Raw genomic sequence first — 26,449 nt, 5'->3', positions numbered from 1 at the left:
AGACAGGATCCTAGGCTGGCTTTGAACTCAGTTTGCATCCCAGGCTTCCCTTGAGCTTGTTATCCTCTGCTTCAGCCTTCTCAGTTGTTGGATTTACAGACCTCGTGCTCAGTTGCCTTCTTGCCTCTTCCTCTAATTAATCTTTATTCCATTTTACATAAACCATCGGCTCTCAATAGATTGGAAGTTGGTGATATGGGTCAGTGAATAAAAAGTGTTTGCTATAAAACCCCAATGAACATCGGGCGTGGTGGTGCACACCTTTAATCTCAGCACTCGGGAGGCAGAGGCAGGCAGATTTCTGAGTTCGAGGCCAGCCTGGTCTACAAAGTGAGTTCCAGGACAGCCAGGGCTATACAGAGAAACCATGTCTTGAAAAACCAACAAAACAAAACAAAACAAAACAAAACACAAACAAACCAAAAACCCAATGACCTAAGTTTGAACCCCCCCAGAACCCATAAAAAGTTGCCCCCTGACCTCCGCATGCGTGCTGTGGTCTGTGGGTCCCCTGTAATAAAGTAAATCAACACACAGTAGGCTGGAAGTTTTCCGGAGACACAGGGGCCTATTAGTCAGCCTTCATGAAGGAAGTCCTGTCACTCATGATAGCAGCCTGGAAAGACATGAGAAACTGCTTGTGTGGAGTCAGAGACTGCTGAATTGAGCTGAGGATGCAGCTCAGGGACAGAGAGTTACTTTCTCCCCACTGAGAACGTGGCTTCCTATCAGCCAGGTACTAGACAGCAGCAATGGTGAACCTGAACGTATATATTTTTGGTGGGGATGGAGGGAGTTGAGACAAAGTCCTGCTATGTAACTTACTACATAGACCAGGTTGCCCTCAAACTCATGGTGATCCTCCTGCCTCTGACTCCCCAGTGCTTGGATTACAGGAAGGTGTGTCATCATACCTGGCTTCAGAATGGAGCATGTAGGATGGTATTTAGCAGAAACGGAGGGGGGAGTGGTAGTAGAACTGGGCTCTATGGATCATTCAGGCAGAGGGGATGAGATTCCTGAGGTCTGTTGCATGGCGTGGTGGTTAGAGTTAGCACTAACGTGTTGTAAACTTACAAAGTGTGAGCTTAAAACATTCTCACCGTGGAAAATAAGAATTGTGGGCGATGGATACGTTATTTATCTCCACTTGTTCTACAGTTATCACATGCCACGTGGTACACTGAAAATATACACCATCATCATCTGTCGGTTGATGATAGAAATAAATAAACTCAAGGGCTACCTGTGCCTTTCTCACAGGCGGCCTCCCAGGTACTCTGTAGGGCTGAGTCCGTGGCGTTCTCTTTTTGGGCAGCAGGGGGCAGCAGCGACTTGGGACTCGTCGGATCAGATCGGGTTTCCTCATTATCCAAGCGTCTTTGGCTCTTTCTGAAGTCTGGGAAAGAGGTGGAGTTCAGTTTTTTGTTTTTTGTTTTGTTTTGTTTTTTTAATTGAGTTTTACGAAGTCTCCAGGGAGCGCGCCCAGGAGGATCATCCGTATAGAGCTGAAAGGAGAGTGAGGACCCAGGAAGGGGAGCCGCATGAGGCTTCGGTGTGTGCGGCACAGGGTTCTGACTCTGGGCTGCCTGCGTTTGAGTTGTCACTCGAAACTGAGGTCTTGAGAAAGCCACCCACTCAGATGTCTTGTTTTCTCAGGTGCAAGGGCACTAGAGTGGCAGTGGCAGCTACAGTCAGGGTGATGACTTGACGTTGTGCCTGGCCTGGGTGGATACACCACCCATGTGTTCATTATGTCGAAGACCCAGCCAGCCATTTTTCCCTCCTAGGATCCTGTGACATTGGGAGATGTCAGCCTTTCTGGGTGCACATTTCTCAGGAGGACAGCTGGTTCCACAAATCTCCAGAAATGCTGTATTGAGATTTGGCTCAGCCTGTGCCTTCTCTAGGATGCCTGCAGGGATGGACCCCATCACCCTGTTTATCATAGTAAATTCTTCAGTGCTGTGAATTCTTCTTGTTGCCTACCCTTCCTGGCACGGACTCCACACATTCGACAGTATATGAGACATCATCATGGTTTCTGCTGCACAGTGGAATACCCCGTGGCAAGGTGACTGTGAGTCTAGCAACTAGAGTCAGGCCGCCTGGGTTGAAATCTTGTCATTGGCTTTTGCCAGCTACATGATTTGAGGCAAAATGCTCTATGCCCGTGAGCCTTAGTTTCTCTGTTGTGCCTTGTATCCTAGGGTGATAATTGAAGGAAAGCAGGTGATGGCTAGATGCCTATGGTGTCTGTTTAGCCAGAAGAGGAAGTGGGTCAGGAAAGAGAGGGTCTGTCTTTGGTACTTGCCAGACTCTGGGTGCTAGACATACAGTCTTGTCACCACCACCCCCCATCCCTGCATGTGGGGTCTGATTTGCAGATGAGGAACTTAAGACTCAGTTTACCCACGCCTGAAGAGTAGGAAGAGCTGGAGTTAGGGTGCCCTGCCAGTCTCTGACAGAATCCAGAGTTGCTCTTTTCCTTATTGGTGGCTGGAGGGGTGGGAGAATACGAGGGTGTTTTGTCCTTTTTGTCAAAGACTGGAAGACCAGAGATGTCCACGTTTCCCTGATTTTTTCCCCCAAGCTCCAGGAGGGACTTCAAGAGGGTAAAGGAGTTTAGTGAGAAAGTGGAGATCAGGATCGTCTTTTGAACAGTGGGAACTGATCCAGCAGGAGGGAATGAGAGTGGGCAGCAGGGGGCGCCGTGGCACCAGCAGAGAGCCGCTGCTTTCCAGAGAAGGGATGGGCTTTTCTGAAAGAGGCTCAGCCTGGACGAGGCCAGTGAGGGAATTCTGCCTGAGAGCTGAGGACCGGAGGTTCATAAGGTAGGTACTTTGGAATCTCTTCTTTCCTCTTTCTTGATTTGTGACTCTGGGTAAGTCTTTTAACCTCTTGCAGCTTTGTCGACCTGCCTCCCCCCCCCCCCACCGTGTGTGTGTGTGTGTGTGTGTGTGTGTGTGTGTGTGTATGTGTGTGTGTGTGTTCATGCATGCATATGTGTGAATATGTCTGCAGAGGCCAAAGGTCAGCCTTGAGTGTTGTTCCTCAGAAATATATATATATATATATATATATATATGTATATGTATATATATACATATATATAAAATTGTGTGTGTGTGTGTGTGTTTTGTCTGCATGAATGTCTATGCACCATATGTGTGCCTGGTGCCCACAGAGGCCAAAAGAGGGCATCAGATCCCCTGAAAATGGAGTTACAGATGCTTGTGAATCGCCATGTGGTTGTTGGGAATCAAATCCAGGACTCGCTGGCAGAGCAGCCAGTGCTCTTGACCACAGAGCCATCTCTCCAGCCTCCAATCTCTCACTTGTCTGGGATGGGGATGAACGTTGAAAGTGATAAAGCTAGGTACATATTGTGTGATTCTACTTTCCTAGATGACACAAATCCCTTGACCTGGAAGTGTGTGAATTCATTAGTCTCTGGGAAATAGGGGGTGAGAGTCTGAATGTGTGTGACTAGGATGCTCTGTGGAAGCAGAGGTTAGCATCTGGGGTCCTCCTCTGCTGTTCTGCACCTGGGTTTTTGGGATAGAGTGTCTCATGGAACCCAGAGCTCACCAATTCAGCTAGGCTTGCTGGCCAGCAAGCACGCGTGATGTCTCTGTCCCCCTAGTGCTGGGGTGACAGCTGCTCGCAGCCCTGCTTGGTTTTTGAGTTGGTTCTGGGGACCTGGACTCAGGTCTAATACTTACTGAAACCTCATCTCCACAGCCCCTTAGTTTCATATTTGAAAACTTTTGTTTTTAATATTTTGATTTGTTTTGTTTCAGCAAGGAAAAATTTATCTGAGACAGACTTTCATATATTCCAGACTGGCCTCAGACTCACTATGTAGCTGAAGATAACCTTGAAGTTCTGATCCTCCTGCCTCTACTTCTAGAGTTTTGGAGTCATGGGTATTAGTCACCATACCCCACTTTTCTATTATTTTTCAAGGGGGAAAATTATATTGTAACTTGTCAGGGCAAGTCTCTTAACCAATATTCTAAAATCTAGGAAAAACAGACCAGCGTGTTTATATGCGCTACACACAATCATGTCCGGCTGTAAAAAGCTTATGGCTTTGCTTCCTGGTCACGGCAAGACTAATAGGGACATTAACAAGCGGTCACTGGTCACTCTGCACAGAACTCTGCCATTCAGCGTTAGCAATGGCCAAGGGCACCTTTCCCTTCATCTCACCTTCAAGTAATTTAGAATACAACTTAATTCAGTCTACTAATTGTTTTAGGGAAGTCCCTCCATCCCTCTCATACATACTGTTTTGTTTATACCTCCTGGGTATACCTGAGGTTGTGCTCCGTGCACAGGAGGAGGCATGCGCCACTGATGCCTTCCAAGCCTGCAAGACCTTACTCGGTGCACTGGGAAGAGACCAAGAGGTCCAGGGCCTTTTCCTGATTCTTGTGGTGACTGTGGCAAGATTCAGTTGGGAGGTCAGGCTCCCTGGGTTTAAGGTGACTCTGGGCTTTGCCTCAGGACCTCAGGTCTGTCCTGGAGCTGTGCTAATTAATGCAGGGCACTGGACTGGTTTACTGGACAAGTCATTTTGCATATGGACACTGCTGGCTGCACTCAAGGAGTTGTCTGTGATCCTGTCCCTGCCTCCCTTCAGAAGGTCAAGGGCTCTCAGTAAATACACCTGCTGGTTGTTTACAGAGCTCAGGCTGGAGACCAGATTAGGCACTTCCCTGGGAGCAAGGCAGAGTGCCGGTGCCAGCTCAGGGCCTGGGCAAGCAGACCTGAGGTGTGTGTGAGGGTCTCTTAGAAACTTGTCTGTGGCTGGGCAGTGGTGGCGCACGCCTTTAATCCCAGCACTTGGGAGGCAGAGGCAGGTGGATTTCTGAGTTTGAGACCAGCCTGGTCTACAGAGTGAGTTCCAGGACAGCCAGGGCTACACAGAGAAACCCTGTCTCAATAACAAACAAACAAACAAACAAGAAACCTGTCTGTGCTTGTGTTTGTCGTGGGGAGAACAGAGCTGTTGGCTTCTGACAGAGCCACAATGTGTTTTCGCTGTTCTTTTGGTGTGATGCTCCGTAGGTCTCTTAGATGGCTTCCCCAGGCTCTGGGCCATGCCTATCTCTAGAACACTTCCTGGGAGTGGAAGAACAGGATGGATGCTTACATCAGCAGGGGACACCCAGCAGGAGGCTGCCCACAGGGAATCTTCCTCATGGAAACTGTCACTGCTCAGGACTCTATCTTCCCACCCCATCTTTGATGCATTGAGTCCACTGGACCTCTAGGACAGTGTCCAGTCAGGTCCTACTTCTTAGCCTCTCAGGCTGGACAATTGGGCTGGATGGAAGGTGTGTGTGTGTGTGTGTGTGTGTGTGTGTGTGTGTGTTGGGGGGGTGGCAATTAGCAGATGATACCTGGCAGCTTGAAGCTGGTGGCCTCAAGGCCAGTTGGATGAGGGAAGCCGAGGAGTTTGAGCGATGCCAAGAAGCCATGGGTACAAGGGAGTGGAGGGGATGAATCTTAGAGATCCAGACTGAGCTGGGCACAGAGCGAAAGAGCCCGAGAAGACCCTGTCTTTGAGTGCTAGAAGGCTGTATGCTCCATTCTGTCATAGATCTTTGCAGGCTTTCAGCCCCTCTGTATCACTTTTACTCATTGTTGTGTGTGGAGCTTAGGTGTGCATGTGGAGGTCAGAGGGCAGCTTTGTGAAGTTGTTTCTTTCCTGCAAGGAAGGGACAGAACTCAGGTTGCCTTTCCAACTGGATTCCTCGCAACACAGACTGGCTCCAGTAGAATCAAGGCAACTGCTAGGCTGGAAATCTCTCCCAAGAGGACCCACTGACCGCAGGAAGAGCCTGAGGCACAGATTGGGGTCCTCTCTAGCTAGCTAGCGTGGCTCTCTCTCTCTCTCTCTCTCTCTCTCTCTCTCTCTCTCTCTCTCTCTTTCTCTCTCTCTCTCCACTTGTCAGCTCCAGTGTGGCCTGGCATAGTTTCCCCCTGCGGGTTGGAGTCAGATCTCAAACAAACTGCCTTTCTCAGGAGGCAAGCACCGGAGAACGGACCAATCACCGTTCCAGCAGTCACGTTGGTCTCTGAGATCTTAATCTCTGCTGGCCAGCTATGCTGGAAAAAGCTTCAAGGTGAAACCAGATCTTTCTGAGCAAAGCCTGCCTGGGCTGTTCTTTCATCTACTCACCCAGGCCAGAGGGCGAGAAGCACCTCCTGGTGACGGTGGTCAGCCCACAGTCGCCCAAAGCTCAAAGAATCTGTGAGTCCTCCTCTCAGTTCCCTCTGCCTGTGGGGAGCACCTAGCTGGGCCCTGAGCACTGGGGAGTCAGTTAGAACCTCCCAGCTGTCCTTTGCCTGGAGGAAGGTGTGTGAGGAAGAGGGAAACATTTATAGTCCCACACTGGCAGCAGCCGTCCATGCAGGTAGGTCACCGTGTGGTCTTGACCGTGTCTTCTAATGGTCTAGGGCCTTAGAGTAGGTGTCTGTAATCCTACGTCAGCAATACGGCTGTGGCCCAAGACACTTGCTAACCAAAGGCTGTGGGCAAGAATTCCAGGAGCCATTCAATTCCTCATTGTCTAGCTGGGCATGTGGCCTAGTTGGTAAAGAGCTTGCTTGGCACACGAGAAGCTCTGGGTTTGATCCCTGGTACCACATAGACTAGGGGTGGTGGTCCACTCCTGTAATCCCAGCACTTGTGAGGCAGGAGGATCATCCTAGCAATTCTAAGGCCAACTGGGATACATGGCACCCATCCCACAATAAAACCAACCCAAAATTCCACCACCACCACCAGTTCCAACAACTAACAAGTATTCACTGCCAATAGCACTCACTCGATCTGTATGCGACCTTGGCCACTCATCTCAGGGGCCTTGTTTCCATTTTGAAGGGGGCTCCTGTACACTGCCTGGGCTTCTCTTGAACTCATGGGTTCATCATCTTCATATACATTCATTGTACTAATTTGCTAGTTTTTCTGAGACAGTCTGTAGCGCAGGCTGGCCTTAAACTTGTGGCGATTCTCCTGTCCCAGGCTCCTGAATGCCAGGATTACAGGTGTGTAGCATCCCACCCACTTTCAAGTTGGTGACCTCAGCCTCCTCAGGAGTTGGGACAACAGGGGCACACTGGTACCTCAGCTTGGTGTGGTTTTCCTGTTCACTTTATAACACGGATAGAAAAACACGCTCATTTGAAGCACACGGCTCAATGGATTTTGCTAAATGTATGTCTAATGTTTTGATCTCTCCAGAAAGTTCTTCCTTGCCCCTGCCAGTCAGTATCCCCCACTTCCTGTCTGCTTTTCAGACTATGATTGGGGAACTCCTCTAATGAGGGTACAGGTGAGTTCTGCATCTACCTTCTCTCTTGTGTTGTGTTCATGACACTTGGGACAGGGTACCAGCCATTGGTATCTTGTCACGCTTGCAGTCTCTACTCCTGGGTAGGCCCTCAGTATGGACAGCTGGACAGTTTCTGACTCAACTTCCATCTTTTGGCCGCTATAGATAAAGGTTCTGTTTATCTTTGTATATGGATTTTGGAATAACTGTAAGTTTTCTTTTCTTTTCTTTTCTTTTCTTTTTTTCTTTTCTTTTTCTTTTTCTTTTTTTTTTTTAAAACAGGGTTTTCTCTGTATAGTCCTGGCTGTCCTGGAACTCACTTTGTAGACCAGGCTGTCCTGAAACTCAGAAATTCACCTGCCTCTGCTTCCCAAGTGCTGGGATTAAAGGCATGCATCACCACTGCCCGGCAAAAATTTATTTATTATATGTAAGTACACTGTAGCTGTTTTCAGACACACCAGAAGAGGGCGTCAGATCTCATTACAGATGGCTGTGAGCCACCATGTGGTTGCTGGGATTTGAACTCGGGACCTTCAGAAGAACAGTCAGTGCTTTTAACCGCTGAGCCATCTCTCCAGCCTGACTGTAAGTTTTTATACTCTGAGGTACATACCTCAGATGTATGCTACATACTTGCCTAATTTTATTTTGTTTACTGTGTGTGTGCCATGGTGAGCATGTGGAGGTCAGAGGAAGAGCTTGTGGGAGTCTGTTCTCTCCTCTTAGCACGTGGATTCTGGGGATAGAACTCAGATCATCGGGCTTGGAGGCGGGGCCCTTTATGCCCTCAGCCACGTCACTAAGCCCTGTGACTCATTTTAAAAGAAGCAGTGGGTCTGTTTGCCACAACCCTGTACCCTTTTGCATTCTCAGAAGTGATGAGCACTCCGGTTATCCCACACCCTCATCAGCACTTCATGTTGTCTGTCTGTCCTTCTTCATCCTCCAGAGTCCAACCCCTGGCGTCCTAGGTACACCCCAGCTTCTCATCTCTCTTACCTCTTTCCTGGGTCAGCTTCTCAGCCCTGGCTTCAGCCCTGGCAGGGTACCAGGCAGTCAAGATGTGGGAATTCCAGGACCAAGTTGACTCTGACGCCTGGCCTGAGCGAGCAGTTCAAATGGAGCCTTTAATTCACCAAAGCAGAGTGTCCAGGCCTTTTAGAATCCTTTGGCTGCCTCTCTCAGGGCTGGGAACTCTGCTTGCTTTTTGTCGATGGCGACTTTCTTTCTTAAGCTTTATTGTTATTACGTGCATGTATATGGTGTGTGTGTGCATGTGTCTGTGTGTGGGAAGGCCAGAGGTATCTTTTGTGGAGTTGGTTTTCTCCTTCTACCTGTGTAGTGCCAGAGAGCAAACCCAGGTTGTCAGGTTTGTGCCACGGACGCTTGACCCTCTGAGCCATCTTGTTGGCCCAGCTAACAGAAGTTCGAGTTCTGTTTTGGAAAGAGAGCAGACAGTAAAAGCAAGCAAACAAAACCCCAGAAGGCATGGCTCAGAAGTATTTACTTTCTGTTTACGCCGTCTACGTCCCGGTGCCACTGTCTTAGAGGCCCTTCACGACTACCAGGAACGAAGCGAGGCTTGCTGAGGCCTGGGTTTAAACAGTTTTAAAACACTCTTTATAGTTCACGTATCAGTCAGGAGAGGAAGGGCCATACCAGGACATGCACATGGAGGCCATTTTGGGAGCTGCTTTGTGCCTTCCTTCCTTCCCAACATGTTGGCCCAGGGGATTGAATGCCAGCTGTTAGGCTTAGCCTAAGTGTCTTTATTTACTGAGCTCTTTCAGGAGTCCAGTTGTATAATCTTTGAGCATTTCTCTTTAGAAAAAGAGGGAACGATGCCGAGCAATGTGTTTGATCTGGAGTGGCCACAGGATGGGCCAGCCAGCAAGTCACCCTGAAGCTGAGGCCTCAAGTGCCTTTGGGTGAAATTGCTTGTTTCCACCTGTCTCATAAAGTAGGGTCTCCATAGTGGCCCTGCTCTCTTTATCTTCACTGTGAGACACTCACTATTCACTGTCACATTCTGTTTGTTCCCCACCTCTCTGCTGGAAGCTATACTATGTGGGGCAAAGGCCCAAGGACCATCGCTGTCCCTCTGGTTCTCAGAACAGCCACGCTGAGCCCTTGCTACACATTGACCAAATGAGGTCACCTGGGTTTCCCAGCTCTGCTGGCTTGCTCTCTGTGGAAGATGAAGTTGTCAGAGGAAAGGAATCTATAGAGGACCATTAAGGGAAGCGTGGGACTTTGGAAGACAGATGCTGGGACCTACTGAGTGCCTGCCGTGGACCAGGTACTTTCCAGCCATGGTCTTGTCTTGGGAGTAGAGTTTTGCTATGTACCTCACTCTAGTCTTGCACGACAATACTTCTGCTTTGGCCTCTAGAGTTTTGGGATTACAAGGCATATGCTGCCAAGCCAAGCCAGACATGGTCATTTTTGAGACTCCTCCAGCAACCATCCAGGTGAGGTGTCCCCCTTTTGTAGGACATGGAATGGTGGTGAGGTGAATTTGAGTCACATCCTTGAAAAGTGGACAACTGGGATCCACACTCGCTTTACCAGTTTTCTTTGCTTCATGGTGCCCTAGTGAGGCTCCTCTGTGTGCTCAGCACCCCTCCCTCAGAGCTCCATTAGACACTATTCTATCTATCTATCTATCTATCTATCTATCTATCTATCTATCTATCTACCTACCTACCTACCTACCTACCTACCTATACCTATCTATCTATTGGCTTTTCAAGACAGGGTTTCTTTTTGTAGCTTTGACTGTCCTAGAACTTGCTCTGTAGACTAGGCTAGTCTTGAACTCACAGAGATCCACCTGCCTCTGCCTCCTGAGTGCTGGGACTAAAGGTGTGTATTTGTGTGTGTCTTAATATGTTCATCTGAATACAAGTGCCTAAGGATGCCAGAAGAGGGCAGAACCATATCCCCTGGAGCTGGAGTTACATATGGTTGTGAGCCATCCAGTGTGGGTACTGGGTGGGAACTGAACTTGGGTCCTCCGAAATAGCTGTATAGACTCTTGACCACTGAACTATCCCTTCCCCTCCCATTTCTAATCAATAGAAAAACAAATACTAATGTGAGATGCAGGCTTAAAATACACACACACACACACACACACACACACACACACAGAGTGGAGTGGGGATGTGGTTCAGTTGATAGAGGTTTGTTTAGTATGGACAAAGCCCTGGATTTCATTCCCAGCATTGCATAAATGGGGTGTGGTAAGGCAAACCTATAATCCTAGCACTTGGGATGTAGAAGCAGAAGGATCAAAGGTTCAAGGTTATCCTTGACTAGATAGCAAGTCCAAGGCCAGCCTGGGTAACAGGAGATCCTATCTCAAACAAACAAACAAACAACACAACACAACACAACACAACACAAGAGAAAATGACATAACATGTACACGATTCACTCAACCCCCTCTGCCTCCCCACTCCTCCCGTGCTGGGGGCTTGAACGTGGCACCTCTCACATGTTAGGCTCAACACTCCTCTACTGAGCTACACCTCCAACCCTCAGTGTTCTGCCATCCTGGAAGAAACGGATTCTTGATGGGTTGAATAAATTCAATATTTTGCAAAACACTGACTGCAGTTCATTGAATGCCTATTGTTGTCTTTCCCTCATAAAGGAAGTAAAATAGATTTTAAAATATTTACCGTGTGGGAGTAGCTGCTGAAGGCAATTATTATGTATGAGTAGAACTCGAAAGGTGTCTGGCCGAGAATTCAGATTCCTAGGGCGTACAGAGGTTGGCAGGGGAGACAGCCGAGAGCCCGTCTCTTCTGGACCCCAGCATTCTGTGGCTCTCTTATTTGTTGACAGACAAAGCCCATTTATAACTTTTGGAGTCTGGCTTCCAGCATGGTGGCAGGGATTCAGGAATGCGTTCGCTGGGAGTCACTTAGGGAACAAGGCCTGATTGTCTTCCCTCCTGACTCTCAGGACACACACTCTGAAGCAACGTCCTCAAACCCATATTGCCTGCAACCTCCCTCACAGTGGCTATGAACCTAGGGGTCAGGAGATGTGGGTTTGCACTCTCCACCAGAACTGTGTACTTTCCAGAAAGTTATTTCCCTTTCCTGCCTCCCTTGTTCTCTGTGGACACCTCCAACCCTGGGTGGCTGTGGTCTTGGGCCAAGCATAAGGAAGGAGTGTCTGACACATCACACCAAGTTCACACATCCTCTAAGTTCATGGGATACTGAGTGTTCGGCCACTGTGATGGCTGTCAGCCGGGAACCTCTAAGATGAAGCCCCCTTCACTTATGCACAGATTCCAACTGAGCCCTGAGGGTCCCCAAGCTCCTGAGGTACAGATGAGGCCCAGAGTTGAATCAGCCCCTTGCTTTTTTCCATATCTAAGAGCATGTGCTCACAGAGACCCACGTGTGGGGGTGGGGGGACTCTCCGAAGCACTCAGAGAAGCCTGTGGCTGGGCACCTGACTTAGAATCCTGCTGGGATCTCTTCTCCTACCCTACACTCTCAACTTCCCCGCCTCCCATTGGCTTCTCTTCCTCTATAATTTACGTATGTATGTATGCATGTATGTATGTAATGTACTCCCCTTCCCTGCGTTGGCTGTCACATTCCTTCCCCTCCTACTTCACAGCACAGTTCAGCTGCAGCAGCCCGCAAATGCACATATCAAAACCTGCCAGGAGAGGCTTGGTGGCTAAGAGCACTGGCGGTTCTTCTAGAGGACCTGAGTTCAGTTCCTAGCACACACATGGTTGCTCATGACCATCTGAACCTCCAGTTTCAGGGGATTTGAAGCCCTCTTTTGGACTCTGGGCACCAGGTACTCATGTGGTTCACAGACATCCACACAGGCAAACATACCTGCACACATAAAATAATAAAATAAAAATTAAGAACATTTCTCAGGAGCTTCTCAGGCAGATAGACTCCAGAGAGGGGGATCATGGGATCGTTCTACAGGAAGGGGTCGCCATGGGCCAAGAGAAGGCTCAGTGGGAGAATGCTCTCACTGTGAAGCCTTGGTGACCTCAGTTGATTCCTAGAACCACATAAGGTGGAAGGAGAGCCAGACTTCACGAGTGTGGTCTGATCTCCAGACTCTTACCATCACCACACATGTGCCTATCCCCCATTACATTCGTTGGGGAGCAGGAGACACAAATAATAAATTTAGTATGTAAAAAAAAAGTCCTCAGAAAGATTAAAAGCTGGCCTAGGGAGACGGCAGAGTTGATAAAGGCACTTGCTATGCAGGCTGGAACACCTGTCCAGAACCCACACGGAGCCAGATGTGGTGCACATCTGTAATCCCAATACTCCCACTGTGAAATAGGAGGGAGAAATAGGAGATTCAATGAAAAATCACAGGCCAGCTAGCCTGGAGCATGGAGCAGTAAGAAATTTTACAGACCCTGTCTCAAATAAGGTGGAGGGCAAGATCCAATACCCAAGGCTGTTCTCTGACCTCTACGTGCTCATCATGGTCAAATGCAGACATAAATACAGAGAGGGGGGGGGGAAGGGGAGAGGGGGAGGGGGAGGGGGAGGGGGAAGGGGAGAGGGAAGAGAGGGAGAGGGAGGAGACTCCTGCAGCCTCGTGGGAGATCAGGGGTAAGGAATCCTGCATCCTGCTTCTGACTCCTCACCTTTAGGCTGGTCTTGTGCTATGATGTGGGCAGACTCACCCTGTGAGAACATTCTATCCCGTTCAACACGGCACTTTCCCTCTCTGGCTGCCGTCCAACCTCACTCTGCATTACCCCTTCATCTACGATGGCATCCTCCCTGATCTTCCTCTAGAGGCCTTTGGCTGGCTGCCTGCATGGCAACTCCGGAGGGTCTGGGAGCTTGGCTCTGGCATTCATCCACTGGGAGTTGGGACCAGCTCTCTGCAACTGGAGCTGACATGGTGAATTGTCCCACCTTACAGGAATGTCTTCAAAGATGGTCCCAGCAGCTGGACCTGGCAGAGATGTGAGGACAGAAGCCAGGAAAGAACCCCAGAAAGTGATGACAAGGGGCAAGGAGTGCAGTTCCCCTCCAGTCTGGGGCTCTCCATGGTGCATTGGCACACAGGCCAGGCCAGAAGGGTGGCCAGCATCGTATAGGAGTGGCCGTTAGCCCTGAGCGGGAAGTGGCTTGTTTTGGTTGGGGCACAGGGGAGAAGCTGGTGCTGTGCCTTGAGACGTGAATGAATGAATGAATGAATGAATGAATGATTGACAGGAGAAAGCAAAGGAACAGAGGAAGGGAGGGGACACATGCAGGGGCTCAGGCTTCCCACACTCGAGCCCTGGAAGGTAAGGAGGTGGGGAGGACGCTAGTCAAGATGACCCACCTCAACAGGTGCATGAGGCTGGTGAGGTAGACAAGAGAAAAAAATGCTTCTGGTAGAGAGGGGGAGTCACAAACCCAGGCAGGAAGGGAGCAGATGGCCTGTCTCGTAGGCCACAGAGAGTCAGTCACTTGAGGTTTTGTCAGGGTGGAAGGTGAGGTTACTGTTAGCTCTTTTCAGGACCCCAGGCTTTGTCAAATAAGCCAGAGGGGGGTCCTGGGAAGGTCCCGAGCAGAAGAGGACAGTGGTTGTCACAAATTGAGCTCTAGGCTAAGTTGGGATGCACAAGACTCTATCTCGAAACAACAAACAAACAAACAAGGCCACACAAAGCTCCCTCTAACACAGGGCCCAGTGAGATGGCTCAGTGGGTAAGGGCACTAAGCTGCCAAGCCTGTTGATCTGAGTTCTTTTCCAGGGTCCACACCATGGAAGAAAAGGCCCGACTCTCTCAAGTTGTCCTCTGACCTCTACATGTGTGTCATAGCATGCATGTGCTGTCTCCAAATAAATAAATAATGTAAGACAAAACAAAACCCAACAAAACTGCCCAATAACACGGAACAGAGCAAAAGGCAACAACAGCCTTGAAGTGTTTTTTTCATTTCTTATATTATGTCTTTTAATTTCTCGGAGTGTGTGTTATACGTGTATATGTGCTCGTGAGTATGTGGGGTTTTGATGTGTGTATGTGTATATGCATTTGTGTGTATGAGTTTATGGATGCGTGTATGTATATATGTGCATATGAGTGTGTGTATGTGTTTATGGATGGGTGTATGTATAGATGTTCATGTGTGAGTGTGTGTGTATGTATGTATGTAAATATGTGCATGTGTGAGTGTGTATGTATGTATATATGTACATGTATGAACGTGTGTGTATTTATGGATGTGTGTATATATATGCATGTGTGAGTGTGTGTATGTATATATGTGCATGTGTGAGTGTGTGTGTATGTATGCATGTGTGTGTATGTATGTATATATGTATATGTGTGAACGTGTGTGTGTTTATGGATGTGTATATATGTGCATATGAATGTGTGTGTTTATGGATGTGTATGGGTATATATATATGCATGTGTGAGTGGGTGTGTTTATGGATGTTTGTATGTGTATACATGCATATGAGTGTGTGTTTATGGATGTGCATATGTGTATATTCGCATGCATATGTGGATGTGTTTGCATTTCTTGGCTGCCTGGAAGTGTTTCAGAAGGTCAGTCCTCTGACCTCTCATAACTTCTCTGGGTCCAGATGGAGGGCGTGGGCTGGGACACAGAGCAGAGGGGAACAATTGTAGTTTTTTTCTCTCCCTGTTCCTTCAAGGAAACTCACTTTAAATTTCCTCTGTGATTAGCTTGCTTACTACCAAACAGGCTGGTGGCCAGCTTCCCTCTGATCGCTCCTTCTGGTCCACCTCCCACATGTCCTGTCCACATCCCCTTTCATTTCTCCCGTTTTATATTTAGCCCGGATTGGTGAGAAAATGCTCAAGCCCGCAGCCACGCTAGTCATGTGTTCTGGGCCAGCTTTGGGTGTTGTGTCAAGATCCTTGTCTCTGGGGCTATGGTGCTCCTTAGAATAGGAGTGAGGGCCTGAGGAGGAACACACTAGGTATTCACTCACACCAAGGCCCGGCAGGGTCCTGACCCTACCACAGGGACCATGAAGCCCTGCTCCCTTTTCTGTTCTGCATGTCCACACGCACTATGCATAAAGTGGTCTCTGGCCCATGCCACAAATATTTACTGAGCCTTTGCTGTGGGTCAGGTCTGTAGCTGCGGATGGAGCTTCTGCTGGGAACAAAAGGGCGTGTAGTCCCTGCTCTCAGTGGCCTGTTCTCTCTCTCTCTCTCTCTCTCTCTCTCTCTCTCTCTCTCTCTCGTTGTCTCTCTCCCCACACATGTATGTATGGGAGTCTACCTGGTACTGGCCATCATTCTTTAGAAACCATCAACCTTGTTTTATAGGCCGAGTCTCTCACTGAGCCCTGAGGTTTACTAATTAGGCTAGGATGTTGGGCCAGATAGTCCCAGGGATCTACCTGTCTCTGCCTCCTCAGAGCTGGGATGGCACAAGCATGCCACCACACTCGCCTGGATGTTTTGACATGTGTTCTGTGGGTCCATCTCAAGTCCTCCTGCTAAAAGGCAAGCACTTTCCAGACCCCGCATCCTCTCCAGCCTAGAGGCGTCTTCACAGCAACATCTTAAAGTGAGGTTCAGTGGCTCTTCTCCCCACTTGACCAGCTTTCCAGATTTTTGCCTGTTGCTCGGCATTGTGCAACCTGGGATGTGACAGGAGCATGGCAGCCATTAACCACGGGTTTGGAATTGGGGGGGGGGGAGGCGTGGGCGGGCTAGGATGAAGGACTTGAGAGAGTACAAGGCCTCTGGCAGGGTGCATAGTCCCTGTAGTGAGAAAAAAATGGAGGCAGAAAAGGCCTTTGAGGTAATTGAGTTGGTGGCTTTCATGTTCATCATGCAGATACTGGGCTGAGGGCCAGCTCTGCTAGTGAGGGCGTGAACCCTGCCCTGCCCCAGCACGCAGGGTGTCATTCGCTCAAGTCCCTTCCTGTCTCATCTTTCTTTGTTCGCAGATCTCAATTATGCGTATCATCCCGGCAAAGGAGAGGGCTTCGAGCACAAAGGTCATCATATCGCGCCTCGGTCCAGAGAGGACTTGATTGCTCCGTGGCTCTAGCCAAAAGCTCCCTGGGTCTCTGGGCTCAGCAAGGGTTGGGGTGCAGCAGAATTATCTACCTGGGTTCCAGGTGCCATCTGGGTCTCTGTGCTGCAATTATAGTCACGTGCTCAACCCTGGAGGGTAAAGGGGGTGGCCTGAGCTGGTTCAGAGGCTAGGGGGTCCCTTGATGAGCTAGCTCCTGCACCACAGAGGGTTATTTTTAGGAGCTGGCTTCCTGGGATGCAGGCAGGCTTGCTGACTTTTGCATCTGGCGCTCAAGGGCCTCCACAGCTTCTCAGTCTGTCACTTCCCAAGCCCACTGCCCTAGTTCTGCCTGTCATCATCCTTTTGTTCTGCCTGCCTTGTCATCTGCACTGGCATGTTTCCTTTGAAACAGGACAGGCAAGGTCTCAACCACTATAATCCGGGAAGCGGCTTCCTACAGCCGTACATCGGTTTCTGAGGACTGTTACCGTGCAGTACCACAGCTTCCACTATTGCCTGAATCAGACACGGGGTTCTGGGAGCTGGAGGGCTGGAAGGCCAAGGCCAAGGCATCTGTAGAGCTGTGTTTTCTGCAAGGACTGCAGGGAAGGACGGGTTGCATCCCTTTCTCATGGTGGTATTTGATGTTCCTGGGCTTGAAGCTCCTACGTCTTGCTGTCTCCTGGCTGTTTTTTCTCCAGGATGACTGTTTTGGGAGTCTCCTCTCTCTATAGAACACTATGGGGCTGGAGAGATGGCTCAGAAGTTAGATCACTTGGTACTCTTCTAGAGGACCTAAGTTTGATTCCCAGCACCTACATCTAGTGTCTCACAAACATCTGAAACTCACAGGTAGCCACCCACACTCATATGTACACACACACACACACACACACACACACACACACACACACACACATACACACAGATACTTGATACACATAATATAATTAAAAACAAGATATATATATATATATATATATATATACTCTCACACACACATATCAGTAGGCATAGGCATATTAGATTAAGGATCTCACCCCACTCAAGTATAAACTCATCTTTTTTTCTGATCTTAGGCTGGGCTCAAACTGGTGACTCTCCTGCTTCAGCCTCCTGTGAGGTGGGACTATAAGTGGTGGTTTGAGTCCTATAAGAAAGCAGGCTGAGCAAGCAATGAGGAGCAAGGCAGTAAGCAGCACCCCTCCATGTTCTCTGCTTCAACTCCTGCCTCCAGGTTCTGCCCAGTTTGAGCTCTTGTCCTGACAGCCTTCAGTGATGAATAATGATGTGGAAATGTAAGCCAAATAAACCCCTCCCTCCCCAAGTTACTTTTGGTCATGGTGTTTCATCACAGCAATAGTAACCCTAATAAAGAAAGTAAGAGGGCTGGAAAGATGGCTCAGGACTCCAAAGGTCCTGAGTTCAATTCTCAGAAACCACATGGTGGCTCACAACCATCTGTAATGGGATCTGATGCCCTCTTCTGGTGTGTCTGAAGACAGCGACAGTGTACTCATATACATAAAATAAATAAATAAAACTTAAAAAATAGAAAAGAAAAGGAAGTAAGGGTGAATGGTACAGCAGTTATGTGGATGTCAGAGAGTCACTTACAGGTGTCTATTTTCTTCTTCTACCATGTGGCCCAGTGTTCAAACTCAGGTTATCAGGCTTGGCAGCAAGTGCCTTCACCTACTGAGCCATCTCCCTGACCCCAACAAATGCCTTTGAAATTGAATGGCTTTTGGGGAGCAGTAGAACACGAACCTTATTTAAAGAGAATGGATTTGGTTCTTCTTGTTTCTAATGCTGACTGAATTACTTACGTTTCTCCTCTTAAAAAAAAAATCACTTCAGATCTTTGTGTATGAAACCCATGAATGGTTCTGTAGGCCAAGAGATAAGCTCAGGAGAGACACAGGGGCTGACTGGGGTCTCAGGTGGTAGACAGTTGTCTACCTGGGATGTCATCTCTGAAGATGCAGGTAGAACATGGGTGTCATCTTGCATGACAGGATTCGCATAGCTTTCAAGTTAGCACCTGTCTGTCATTGGCGGAAAACCTTGGTTCCCTCCCACCTAAGCCTCCTCCAGGCTCTTGGGGTGTGCCCATGTCACGACAGCCAGCTGCTCCTTTGAACATCCCACCCAAGGAGAGAAGCTGAAAGAAGTGATGTCCTTTACGACCTGGTATTAGCTTACCCACCCTCAGTTACTCCGCTCTATTTGCCAGAAGCCTGTCACTGAGCCTGGTGCACAGCTAGGGGGAGAGGGATCAGGCTCCACATTTTTGAAGAAGTGATAAAGAAACATCACAGGGGTATGGGTTTGGGTCAGTGGTACAGCCTTGTCCTGCCATACAGAAGGCTCTGGGTCCATCCTTAGCATTGAAAACAAAGCACAAAGGCTAGCATTTGGGGAAGCACTTTCTGTATGCATGGTACACAGCTGCTTTTCTGTTGCCATGATAAAACACCATGACTAGAAGCAGTGTAAGGAAGAGGGTTTCTTTTGGCTTCCGGTTCCATGGGCAGAGCCATGGCAACAAGCAGTGGGCACGGGGGCAGAGACAGGAAGTTGGTGGCTCACACCTGGAGTCACAAGCTGGAAGCAGAGAGTAAAAACTGGAAGTAGGCAGGACACACCTCTTAAATCTCCCCACAGAGTGCCACCAACTGGAGACCACATGTTCAAAGGCCCAAAACGAGGAGCACTTCTCATTCAAGCCATCATACAGTGTAAGGTGAGTGATCTCACTGCTTCTCACAACACCTGGGAAATGGGTTCTAGTCTCCACCCCCACCCCTGTAGGTTGTCCTCTTCTTCAGGATCTTATGTCGCTCAGCCTAGGCTCATTATGTACCCAGGAATGTCCTTGAACGTCTAGTCTCTCTTCGTCTACCTCCTTCATGGATTTGTAGCTGTGCACCACCATACCTGTTTATCTGTTTCCGTGTAGTGTTGGGGATCAAACCCAGAGTGTCATCCATGTCAGGCAAACTCTACCAACCGAGCAACCTCCCCAGCTGACTGGTTGTTTTCCTACGTGTCTCTCACGTATGTTCTGATTTATGTTTGGGAAAAATGTGGATCAATTGAGGCTTCCCTAGCCTCTAGCTTTGTCTGGGGGCAAGCTTCCCTGGAACTCTACTTTGCGCCTGAGCAGACAGAAGGGCTTAGAACCATTAACTTCTGAGGGGACAGGAAGAAAGTGACCTTTAATTCCTCTTTAATAACATGTGTCAGTGGGTAATGTTTTCAGGGTGTCAGTGTATCTGCGGCTTGGGGCAGCAGGTTGCTATCATTTTTGAGCAATAAACAAAAGACTGCTTTTAATTACTTCTGTGAAATTGCCTGACCCATGCATGATTAAATATTCATTATGTAGAACAAGGAGTTTTCTTTGTATATAGATCCATATTAAATTTAGCTGGCAACCCGCTGACCGAACAGCACAAATAAATTTCTGGTAATGGGCTATGGTTTGTCCTGACTGTTCATCTCTTCTCTCTCTCTCTCTCTCTCTCTCTCTCTCTCTCTCTCTCTCTCTCTCCATCCTTGTTGTTGTTTTGACTTAGCTGTCTCTAGGTCTTTTAAAAATGTCTTTGTCAGTGGGAAGAGAGGCCCCTAGGTCTTGCAAACTTTATATGCCCCAGTACAGGGGAACGCCAGGGCCAAGAAGTGGGAGTGGGTGGGTAGGGGAGCAGGGAGGGGGAAGGGTATAGGGAACTTTTGGGATAGCATTTGAAATGTAAATAAAAAAATATCTAATAAAAAAAGTCTTTGTAAAATTAGATTTATTTACTGTATGTGTGTGTGCCCATGCACGTGTGTGCGCGTGCACATGCGTGTTTGTTTGTGCATGCTTATGGATACAAATAGACCATGGCGTGCATGTGGAGGTCAGAGGACAACTCTGTAGTCAGTTCTCTCCTTGCACCCACGTGGACCCCAGGGATGGCATTCAGGTCATCAGGCTTGGTAGAGAGTGTTTCTTTACCCGTGCAGCTGTCTCATTGGACCTAGGTCACTTTGAGCAACCAAAAACATATTTTATTAAGTGTTTCACATTTATTTATTGTATGTGTCGTGGGGGAAGGCAAATGTGGGATGCATATGAGGGTCAGGACAACTGGGAGTCTGTTCTCACCTGCTATTGTGTGGTTTCTGGGGTTTGAACCCAGGCCGTCAGCCTTGACGGCAAGTGCCCGTCTGAGCCGCCTTGCCAGCCCGTCACTTCAGGTTTTTTAATTTTTTGGAAATTGAGATGAATCAGAACTCCTGTGATATACAGCCAAGTATCTTAACATGTATAATCCAGCGGCTCCCAGTGTACTCCCAGTAATGAGCAGTCACTCTTTCTGTGCAGTTTTATACCCTTTATTCCAATAGAACGCTCCATCCCCACCAGCTAGTTACTCCCCACCTCTTCCTCCTACCAGCTTTTGGCCGTCAATTCCCTGCTTTCTGACTTGGGGTTCCTGAATATTTACTTCTATGAAGTAACTACATGTGGCCTCCTGTGTCTGGCTTACCTGTAGCACGTGACAATATTTTCTTTTGTTTGGTTGAATGGGTATACCAAAGTTTGTTTATCCACTTCCTGACTTCTGGACCTTAAAGTTGTTTTTAACGTCTCAACTAGGATGGAAGGTGTTGTCATGAACAACCATTTAGCAGTTGCTATGTGGACATATGTTCTCATCTTTGGGGGGTAAATACCCTTGGGGCGGACATGTGATAGTTCTATATTTAACTTTCTGACAAACTGTTGTTTTGCCATCATGACATTCCTATCTACATGGAAAGGAGTGGTGGGGTTTAGGGCTGGTCAAGAGGGTCCTCAGCCAGCAAAGAGATGTTACCGAGGAAGGGAGTCAGGCTTCACTGAATAGCAGAGGGACCCAGGGCAGTGGAAGGCAGAACTGGCCTTTCATTTCAGAGCAGAGCATGGATGTTGCAAATGTTAGTGAGTTGTTTGTTACTCTCTGAGTTCACCTCATGGTTGTTCATTTAGGAGACCTTGCAGTATTAGATCAATATAGGATGTATTAAATCAATAAAGGATGCGAGTTTCCTCCGCCCCTTTCCTCCCTCATCCTATTTCCTCTTCCTGGTTATTCATTGGTGAGCATGCAGCATCGGAGGCCACTGAACCAGACCAGACATGCTACTTCATAGCCTGGCTGGAGCCGAGGGACAGTCTGTTCTCTGGGGTTAGTCTCCTCTTCCCTCCAAAGTGAGATGGTTGTGAGTGTGCTTTGTGCACAATAATTTTGTAATAATCACAATTGTAAGCCAAGTTACTTGTTGCTTTTTAAAAAAACATTTATTTATTTATTTATTTATTATATGTAAGTACACTGTAGCTGTCTTCAGACACACCAGAAGAGGGCATCAGATTTCATTACGGATGGTTGTGAGCCACTATGTGGTTGCTGGGATTTGAACTCAGGACCTTAGGAAGAGCAGTCGGCCCTCTTAACCGCTGAGCCATCTCACCAGGCCCCTACATGTTGCTTTTTTAAAAGGCACAGATTGGAGGAGTACTAGTAGTGGGAAATAATGGGGCTGGGACACACACTACAGAGCAGGGATGGATGTGACCTGCTGCTATGAACTCCACTGCAGCCCAGACTCTAGTGACTCTCGTCTACTTGGACTTCTTTCTAAAAGGCCTTTGATACCCTGCTGTCCTACATTCTTGTTTTACAAGGGAGAAAGCTAAGGTTCAGGAAGGGAGTTATCCAGACCTAGCAAACACCACTAGGGTCTTGTTTTTTCAACTCTTCAGTGACTTAATGAGGACCAAAGGCCTGCAGGGGGCAGCACAAGGCCAGCACTTCACCCATGAGCACTCACTGGCTTACTGCTTCTTGGGGCGGGCTTTGCTTGGAAACCAGAGCCTTCCCAGGCCTAGGAACTGGTGGCTTCAGGAAGGAGCTCGGGATGCTGAGATGTGATGTGGGATGGAGATGCTGGAGAAATGGAGGGATCTTGGACTTCATGGTCTCCTAGCCTCTGTAGACCAGCCAGCCTCTTTCCTCAGCCCCAGGACCGCTGCTAAAATCTTCTTCAAAGCCAAGTGTGACCTAAATGAGATGGAATTCTTATGTCCCATTTGACTAACACAGGGGGCAAGCTGCTGAGAGGCGGGTGTTTCCCCAATTTACAGAAAGGTAATCAAAAGCCAGCCAGGTCAAGTTCTGCAGAAAAGATGCGACATATTAGCTAAACTCTACCTGAAGGCCTCTGAAGATGCCTAGCTATGTATGTGGACAGGGATGTGGCTCAGCTGGTAGAGTGCTTGCTTAGCATGCATAAAGTCCTGGGTTCAATTCTCAGGGGTGTGGTGATACACTCCTCTGTAATCCCTCCACTTGAAAGAAGGAAGCAAGGTAGACTTTGTTTGCTACCCATTGAGCTGGAGGCTAGCTGGGGATACATGAGATCCTGGCTCAAAATAAGTAAGTGGATAAATAAACGAATGAATAAGAAGCCTGCAAAGGAGAGGACCCTGGTTGCCATAGCACCCCATAGAATGGAGAATTGATTAGCCTGATGGTGAGAGGCAGAGAGCCTGAGGCAGCTCAGGGACTTCAGCCATAGTCCCTGACTGTCTTTCCTCCTGTTGCTTGCCTAAGGGAGCCCAAGCCTTAGTGGCCAGATCTTGGTATCTCTCTCAGGCCAAAGACTCAGGTTCCAGGGGGAGGGTGGGGGGCTGCGGTGGAGTAAGGATGGTCATCTTGGATCTCTCAGCGATGTGGGGACTCTAGTACAAATGTGGGGAATCCTTCGAGGTCTTGCCCTGAAGCTCCCAACTCCGTAGCCTTTGCCCCTACAGGAAGTGCCCCCTGGTAGCTGCAGGCTCCTCCCAACTCGGGAGCCAGCCAGCAGAGTGAAGGTACTATTTGCATTTTAATAAAGAATGCAAGAGACCAAAGGCCTCTAGGGCCTCAAGCACTGATCATCACCCCTCCCCCAAATGGCAGAAAGCCAGGCGCTGTAGCTGATGGGACACCCGGGCTCAGGCGCCCCTGCTGGTCCCTCGGATCGCCACATCACCAGACGTGCTTCAGGCTTCTGAAGTTCACCTGTTTGGATCCTGCATTCCCCCAGCTCCTTTCCGGGTCCCTCTCCAAGGACTTGGTAATATGTTGTCTAGACGCCGCCGCCGTTGTTTCCCCTCCATTAATCCATTTTAATTGGAAAGTTATCGTAATGCAAACTCTCTTTGGTATTATTTGCGGCTCCGTGTTATTAGAACTTCCCCAACTCGCTTTCCCACCAAATTAAACTTGCAATGGAAGCAGAGAGATCAGCTGCTCACATTAAATCAAGCGCAGGTCGTTAAGTGGGACTGGGGACCGCTTCCTCAGCTGGGTGGGGCACTGTTGCCCTGGGCACTGACAGTGAGGCTCTGTCTCTAGGCTGGGGATTGGGCCTCTGGGCTCTGTTCTCTTGACGGCTCAGTTGGTAGAGCGATTGCCTAGCTTGCACAAAGACTTAGGTTTCCATCCCTAGAACCACATAAACCAAGCCCGGCAGCACTGTAATTCCAGCCCTGGAAGTGGAGGCAGGAGACTCAGGAGTTCGAGCCATTCTCACCTATATAGAAGAGACAAAACATTAAAACCAGAGCTGGTTCTGTGTCCTGCTGCAACCCCTGTTCACTGTCTGACTGCGGATTTCTGCTGGCAGATGTCCCCCTGACAGTGCCCATCACCATCTGCAGCTCTTGCCCTTTCCCTTCGCCAGCACAGGTGGAGGTTGTGGTACCTGCAGAAAACGGCCAGAGAGGCTGGGGTTCTCCAGGGGGCACCCCACCTTAGATATCTGGGGGACTGAGTCACGGGGGGCATTGGGCAAGGGGACCACATTTCCCCATCAGACTTCTGGTTGTCTCTACTGGGTGGCACATTTAAGAGCACTTGTAGATCCTGTTTGTCCTCTAGGATGGTGCTGTGCCAGCCTAGATGATCTACTTTGGATAGCTAAAAACCCTGAGGCCATCTTTCCACTAGGTGACCTGAAGAAGGATGGAAGCTGGGACTGAATTCCACACTTTCTGTTAGCTGTGCTGAAGGCTGTTGCCCTTCTAGAAGTGGGGGAGTGGGTGGAGGAGGGGGTGGATGAAAGAAAACCCAGATTTAGGAGGTGCTAGCATCGGGTAGGTGTTAAGTTTTGTTGTTGTTGTTGCTGCTGCTGGTACTGTGATAAAACTGTGGCCAAAAACAACTTGGGAAGAAAAGGGCTTCTTCCAGCTTCCAGATGTCATCCATCATGAGGGGAAACCAAGGAAGAACTTAGAGGTAGGAACTGTGTACTGGTTTATTTTCTGTATCTATTTTTTTTTTTTTCTGAGACAGGGTTTCTCTGTGTAGCCCTGGCTGTCCTGGAACTCACTCTGTAGACCAGGCTGGCCTCAAACTCAGAAGTCTCCCAAGGGCTGGGATTAAAGGCATGCGCCACCACTGCCTGGCTATTTTCTATATCTTGCTAAGCCTGCTTTCTTATTGGACCTAGAACCACTGCCCAGATGTGGCACCACCCATAATGGGCTGGGCCCTCCCATATCAAACATCAATCAAGCAAATACCCCACATATTTGCCTATGGGACAGTCTGATGGATGTAGTTCGTTAGTTGAGAGTCTCTTCCCAGGTATATCTACGTTTCTGTCAGGTTGATAAAAATTGACTATGATGGTAGGCACAGTGGCCTAGCTATCCTAAGTCTCTAGTTGGGTCCCTGTCATCTTTACTTGAAAATATTTTATTTATTTTTTAAAGTGTGTGTGTGTGCTTGAGGGTCTTAGATGGATGAAGTTGTAGTTATACATAGATTGTAAACCGCCTAATGTGGTAACTGAACCCTGTACTCTCTCTCAACTGCTGAGCTACCCGGCCAGTCTCCAGGTAGGGAGAAGGAGGGGGATTTATGTGACACTCTCTGCTGACTTAAGCTCTTACAGCACACTTAATTAATGCTCAGCCCACAGCACTCAGCTCCCTGACAGGCACTGTTGTTATCTCTGGTTTAAAGATGAAGAATTCAAGGCCCCTCCTAGTACCATCTGCCCCTTAATGCTGTCCTGTGGATGTCCCCAGGGCGCTGCGGGCTCAGTCTTTCATCTTGCAGAGGAAAACAGCCCAAAGAAAGAAGGGTCCTTTGGAGGTACATGGTGTCCTTAGCTGCACTAGGGCCAGGCTCAGGGCTCTGCCTGTTCCCAGGCCTCTCTGCTTCCCCCAACAACAGTGCTTCTGGGCTGCAATGGCCACAGGGCTCATTATAGATGCTACAAATTGAAAGAAATAGCTGCTCAGTTACAAATTAATAACAGATTTGTTTGTCATTAAGGCAGCACTATTTAATAAAATTAGTTCAGTGGAGCATAATTACTTTCATATAAAATTCCCCCTTAAAAATTACTTTGATAAATCCAAGCCTATTAGGCGGGTGTAGAGACTCTAGGGGGTGGGGGTGGCTCTGAGCTTTGGTTGGGTACCTGCTGGGACACCCCTAGGTCAGGAGTCCAGCTCCTGAAGCATTTGATTTACAGACTTGACCACTGGAAGGCCCTGTGGGTAGCAGGAAGCCTAGTTTCTACAGAGAGAAGTATAGAGTCTTGTACTCTATGGCTAGACTCAGAATCAGGTTCACCCTGGCTAGGCTGTCCCAGCCTCTGATGCGAACACTCTCAGAGCAGGGTTTCCAGTTCATCCCTTTGCTTAGAGACATATGTGGGTGTGTGGGTATGTGGGTGTGGGTGTGTACATGCTTGTGTGTGTGTACACGTGTATGTGCTTGTGTATGTTGACATTCATGCCTTTGTTGATAGTGGTCCACCTTACCTTTTGAGATAGATTCTCTCATTGAGCCTGGATCTCACCAGTTCAGCCAGGCTAATGTATTCCAAGGATCTTCTTGTCCCTGCCTCCCTAGGACTGGGATTACAGGCAAGCAGCACCATGACTGACCTTTAATTGTGTGGTTTCTGGGGATGTAAACTCAGGACTTCATGTTTTGAGGACAAGCACGTTGATGACTGACTAAGCCACCTCCCCAG

General features: G+C 48.5%; 1 long non-coding RNA gene across 1 annotated transcript in view; it reads left to right on the top strand.

The window, feature by feature from the left end:
- The first annotated feature begins 2,550 nt into the window (after positions 1 to 2,550).
- Positions 2,551 to 26,449, top strand: part of Gm34974 — a 38,596-nt gene continuing 14,697 nt past the window's right edge. The window contains exons 1-2 of the long non-coding RNA XR_001779199.2: positions 2,551 to 2,834; positions 19,046 to 19,124. This is a non-coding gene — a long non-coding RNA (predicted gene, 34974). The remainder of the gene's footprint in view (positions 2,835 to 19,045; positions 19,125 to 26,449) is intronic.

Source organism: Mus musculus, chromosome 9, assembly GCF_000001635.26.
Source record: "Mus musculus strain C57BL/6J chromosome 9, GRCm38.p6 C57BL/6J".
In the NCBI taxonomy this organism is placed as follows: domain Eukaryota; kingdom Metazoa; phylum Chordata; class Mammalia; order Rodentia; family Muridae; genus Mus; species Mus musculus.
Note: the sequence above shows the minus strand (reverse complement) of the source record. Positions and strands in the feature narration are given on the sequence as shown.